We start from the raw sequence: 6,000 nt of genomic DNA on the forward strand, positions 1-6,000 counted from the left end.
AAGGGGTTTGTTTCACCTTGCTGGGTGTATGAAAATACAGCGGTTGTCACAGTCCCTGCTGCTTCCTTCCATGGAACTTAGCACGTACAAAGGAGGGAAAGGTGGAGGCCTGTGATGAGGGGGATGAATAGCTCGGGCTGGGAGGGGAGTCTGAAGGTAGGAGAGACTGGGGAGAAGAAAAGAACTAAGAGAGATTCTTTCCACCATTCCCCAACCCCCTTTCTCTAATTTTTTACCTTTTTTTTTTTGTTTTGAGACTGAGTCTCGCTCTGTTGCCCAGGCTGGAGTGCAGTGGCGCAATCTCGGCTCGCTGCAACCTCCACCTCCTGGGTTCACACCATTCTCCTGCCTCAGCCTCCCGAGTAGCTGGGACTACAGGCACCTGCCACCACGCCCGGCTAACATTTTGTATTTTTAGTAGAGACGGGGTTTCACCGTGTTAGCCAGGATGGTCTCGATCTCCTGACCTCGATGATCCGCCAGCCTCTGCCTCCCAAAGTGCTGAGATTGCAGGTGTGAGCCACCACATCTGGCCAATTTTTTACTTTTTAAAAATATTTATTTTAACAGAGATGGGATCTCATTATGTTGTCCTCACTGGTCTCAAACTCCTAGGCTCAAGTGATCCTCCCTCCTTGGCTTCCCAAAGTGCTGGGATTACAGGTGTGAGCCACTGTACCTAGCCCCAATCCTGTTTTTCTAGACCTGAGCTATCTAACATAGTAGCTACTAGCTATATGTGGCTCTTTACATTTGATAAAAGTCAATACAATGAAACCCCCACTTTCATGGTGGTACTAGCCACATTCCAGATGTTCAACAGGCACATGTAGCTAGTGGTAGCTACTGTATTGGATGGCATAAATATGCAATGTTTACATCATCACAGAAAGTTCTACTGGATAGCAGAAATAAATACTCCAATCCACCTAGATGTTTAGGAGTATTTAAAGCCTAGGACAAGGGAAATCCCATGACTGTAACATCCCTGGCCCAAAAGATGACAGAGCATAGAGTCTTTGAAATGGGGCATAAGGGTCCCAGTTTTCTGGGTGACCTTAGGCTAGCTACTTCTATTCTCTAGAACTCAGTTTCCTAATATTAAAGAGTAATACCATTTTTCATTAGACATTATGTGAGAAAATCACATGGTTAACTTAGTCCTTATAATAACCATGTGAGCTCTTAGGCTCATTTCGTAGAGAAGAAACTGGAAGTTAAGACTGTGTGCTTAAGGACACACAGTCAGTAGCAGAATCAGATTTTGGGCCAGGCCTGTGACTTCAGAAGTTATACTTTTACTCATCGAGAGATGTTGCCTCCTGCTGCTAGTTCCTCATTTGTAGATCAAAGTGCCTTTGTTGTATTCTCCCAGAAACAGAAACTGAGACAAAGATTTGAGTGCAAGTAACAAGTACTTTATTTGAGAGGTGACTCCGGGAAGCACTGATGGGGTAATGGGTAACTGAGACAGAGAGGAGAAGGAAGCCATTACACGGTGGGCAAATGAGCAGGTTACACTGGAGGCAACTGTGGCTTCACCTTGACTGGACAGTGTAGAACACATACCTTTTAGTTATCCCAGCTTAGGGGCAAGGGAGCTGGGGCATTGATCCACCACCTCCTCATCTGTCATTGGTAGAAGGCAGCATTATCTCCAGCACTTCTGGTCTGCCCTCTGAAGGGCTAAAAATGCTCTTGTGGCCAAAAAAACGCTCTGGGGCAGAAGGTCACAGGTGCTTGAGATAGGGAACAGGAAGAGTGGGAACAGTGAATAGGGAAGACCTGAGGCTGGAGTGCCAACAAGGTGCTACATGGGGATTGGATTAAGTCCTCTGTCTGCTTTAACCAATTTGTGACTAGTGGTGCTGGTATTAGGTATTTTTACATCAGAAAACTTGAAAGCATAATGACTACAATCTACCGGAGCAGGGGTCCCCAACACTGGGCGGTGGACCGGTACCCGTCCATGGCCTGTTAGGAACCAGGCGCCCAGCAGGAGGTGAGCACCCGGCTAGTGAGCATTACAGGCTGAGCTCTGCCTCCTATCAGATCAGCAATGGCATTAGATTTTCATGGAACTGCGAACTCTATTGTGAACCTCAATAGAGTTCACAAGGTGAGGGATCTAGGTTGCGTGCTTTTCATGAGAATCTAATGCCTGATGATCTGAGATGGAACAGTTTTATCCAAAACCAGGAACCATCCTTCCCAACCCCTCCGTCCATGGAAATATTGTCTTCCACAAAACTGGTCCCTGGTGCCAAAAAGGTTGGGGACCGCTGTACCAGAGGATATCTGTAGGGGAGAGCCTGGAGATACAATTAGACATCTGAGCTGATTTTCAACATGGATGACAGAGTAAAGGGTTAATATTCAGGCTGGGATTTTGTCTAGTTCAATACTATAACCCCAACACGTGACCTAGTAAGTGCTCAATGCATATTAATTGAGTCACTACATGATTGAATAAAGTTAATATGAAACAGACAATTTAATAGAAAATGGACAAAGGACATATACAGTTAGTTCACAGAGGAGGAGATCCAAATGGCTGATAAACATTTGATAGGATCCTCAACTTCCCTAATAATTGAGGAAATGTAAATAAATTGCAGCAAAGAGATATCTCTCTTCACCATCAAATGGTCAAATATTAAAATGAAATAACATTTAGTACTGGGGAGAAGGCAGACTAAAGTTGCCTTCAAGCATATGAATTTCTCAAGGTTTTTGGAAAGTATCTTTAAAATATCTGTTAGCATTTACAATATAAATACCCACAAATTCCTTCTAGAAATCTATTGTATAGACATAAAAGCACAGGTGCCTAACCATATGTGTGAAAACGTTGTTGCAGCCTGCTTTGCAGTAGAGAGAACCTGGATGCAACCTGAATGTACATCAACAGGAAAATGGTTAAATTGGTTGTGACAAGTCCACACCATGGAATCTCACACAGTTATTTTAAAGAAAGAGTGTGTACGATCTGTGTCTACTAACCTGGAATTATTTCCATGATATATTATTAAGTGACAAAAATGATTGCAAAAAAAGATAGAGATTCCTTTTCTTATTAAATGAACAAATATATTCTTAAATGTGTAGACAGATACCTATCAGGCTATTATGGGGAGAGAGAGATGTAAAGGTAGCTAAAGAAAAAAAAAATAGATGCCAAGGCAGGAGGATTACTTGAGTCCAGAGGTTTTAGGCTGCAGTGAGTTATGCTAGTGCTAATGTACTGCAGCCTGGGTGACAGAGTGAGACCCTGTCTCCATTAAAAAAAAATATGAAAAGGAAAGAAAAAATAAAAATGGGAGTTTACAAAGGTGGAAATAATATACATGGTCTAGTGTTATAGGAAAATGTAAAATAGGTAATCTATTTATGCTATCCCTTGGAAAGAAAAATCTGAATGTCCACATAGGCAAGGATTAAAAGGTGGCACATGCAAATGTACAAACAAAAATGCTGATTTGATTATGAGATGGGACCATGGATTTTTTGGTCTGTAATAAAGCGCCTGTTTCATATTTATCTTGAGTGGGAAAGGCTCGATTACTCACTGGGCTATGGCTGCATGAAAAGATACAGAATTGTATCTCTTGATCCTGATTCCCAAAGTGCTTTTTTCTTTTCCCCCACTAATTCACTGGGAAGAAGTTGCCTTCTAATGGGTCTTTCTTCAGGGTCTGGCATTTTTAAGGCAATCAGAATTTTGAGGATGTTTTCCCTGCATTATTGGGCCAAGAAACTATCTGCCCTCTCTGGTTCTTACGTCTGGTGTGTGCCCAAATTTAGGAAGAGCAAGGGGAAAGGAGAAAAACGTCATCCTGCGTAGAGAACAAGTTGTGCCAAGTGTTCTGAGGGAACATTGCAGGGCAGATGGATTGTTCTGGATGTTTAGGATGTGTAACCTTCTTACTTGAGGGGAAGGAGGGCAGGGGATTTGACAAGGAAGCCAAGGAGGCACAGAATGTGGGGTGTAAGCCAGGTGTGGCCACTCTGATTCCTTTCCCAAGACTTTGAACCTTGAGGGAGTGATGCTCAAGTTCAGGGGCAGTTAGAGATTGTGTTCATTATCTATTGTTGGGTAAGAGGTTGACCTAAAACTTAGTGGCTTGAAACAAGAAAATATCTATTATCTCACAGTTTCTGTGGATCAGGAATCCAGAAGCAGCTTAACTGAGTGGTTCTGATTAGATCGCCATTGGGGTCAAGGTGTCAGCTGGGGCTGAAGTCATATGAGGCCTGACTGCTGCAGGAAGGTCCACTTCCACTTCCACTTCTTATGTGGCCGAGGGCTGGAAGTTTTGAATCCTTGCCATATGGACTTCTCCATAGGCTGCCTGAGTGCTGAATGTCCTCATGACATGGCAGACAGCTACTTCCCCAGAGGGCCTGGAGGCCACGCAGGGAGTGGGGGAGAGGGGAGTGGGAAGGGGAGAGAAAGAGAGAGAGAGAGAGAGAGGGAGAGAGAAGAGAGAAAGAAGCGAGAGAGAAAGGAGGAGAGAGAAGAGAAAGAAGAGAAACAGAAAAAAAGAAGAGAGACAGAAGAAAGAGAGGGAAAGGAGAGAGAGAAGAGGACAGGGAAAGAAGAGAGAGAGAAAGAGAAGAGAGAGAAAGGACAAGGAGAGAGAGAAGAGAGAAAGAAGAGAGAAAGAGAAGAGAGAAGAGAGAGAAAGGAGAGAGAGAGAAAGAGAAGAGAGAGAAAGGAGAGAGAGAAAGAGAAGAGAGAGAAAGGAGAGAGAGAAAGTAGAAGAGACAGAGAAGAAAGAAGACAGAGAAAGGAGAGAGAGAAGAGAAAGAGAGAGAGAAGAGAGAGAAAGGAGAGAGAGAAGAGAGAAAAAGAAGAGTGAGAGAGTACACACATAAGATGGAAGTCTCAGTCCTTTTATTTTTATTTAAATTTTTTTCATAGAGATGAATTATTGCTATGTTGCCCAGCTGCTCTCGAACTCCCTGCTTTAAGTGACCCTTCCTTCCTTGACCTCCCAAAGTGTTGGAATTAGAGGCATGAGCCACTGCACCCGACCTCAATGGGTTTGTAACCTAATCTTGATGTGACCTACACTCCTGCTGGTTTATGTTGGTCACACAGACCAGGGTACAACAAGGAAGGGGACTACATAAGGGTGTGAAGACCAGGAGGTAGGGATCGTTGAGGGCTGTCTTGGAGGTAGACTGGCACAGAGATGGTTTATAGAACTTTTCTGTGGCAGAGTCTCATCTATTCCCTGCCTCCTGTGGTTTTGCCTGGGTTCCTCCCTTGAGCCTTCCTGTAAGTTCTCTGGGCTGCCCAACACCCTTTCAATAGTGTCCTCTTTTATTTAAGTTCACTTCTATGTCTTCTCTTGTTTGCAAGGACAACTCTAATTAGAACAGGTGCTACAAGAGAAGCCAGTGGTGGGGGAGGTGTGTGGGTAGTGGAGGAAACTTATTTTAGATACGATGGCCAGGGAAGTCCTCTCTGAGACATGAATGGTGAGGAAGAGTCAGCAGATGAAGGGTGGGAGGAGGGGCGTTTTAGGCAGAGGGGGCACCAAGCCAAAGCTCTGAGGTGGAAACCGAGGTTGCCAATGGCCAGGTCATGCAGGCTCTTGAGGTCATGTTAAAAACTTGGATCCTCTCCCCTGCAACCAAAGCATCTCTTCTTCCAGACATCAGAGTCTGGGAGGGCTGAGGACCAGGCTCCAGGCCTCCTTGTGTGGGGATCAGAATCAGAGGTGTAAGTGGTTTTAACTAGATAAGGATCAAGACATTCTCTACTTTGTTCTCCCATCTGTTTTGCTGGCTCTTGGGTTTTCCAAATTTCTGCTTGGGTTCTTTTCTGAGTTTCTTAGTTCCCTTTAATAAATTCCACCCAATACTGGTGAGCTAAAGGGAAAGCTTTTTGTCCATGGTTAGGCCTGGGAATCCCAGTTAGAGAGCCCTGTCATCTTATGGAGATGAGCTGCTATCCAGGATAGTGTGGGAATGAGCAGGTGGGTCTGAGGG

This window comes from Trachypithecus francoisi, unplaced genomic scaffold (assembly GCF_009764315.1).
Source record: "Trachypithecus francoisi isolate TF-2019V2 unplaced genomic scaffold, Tfra_2.0 Lachesis_group21, whole genome shotgun sequence".
Classification (NCBI taxonomy): Eukaryota; Metazoa; Chordata; class Mammalia; order Primates; family Cercopithecidae; genus Trachypithecus; species Trachypithecus francoisi.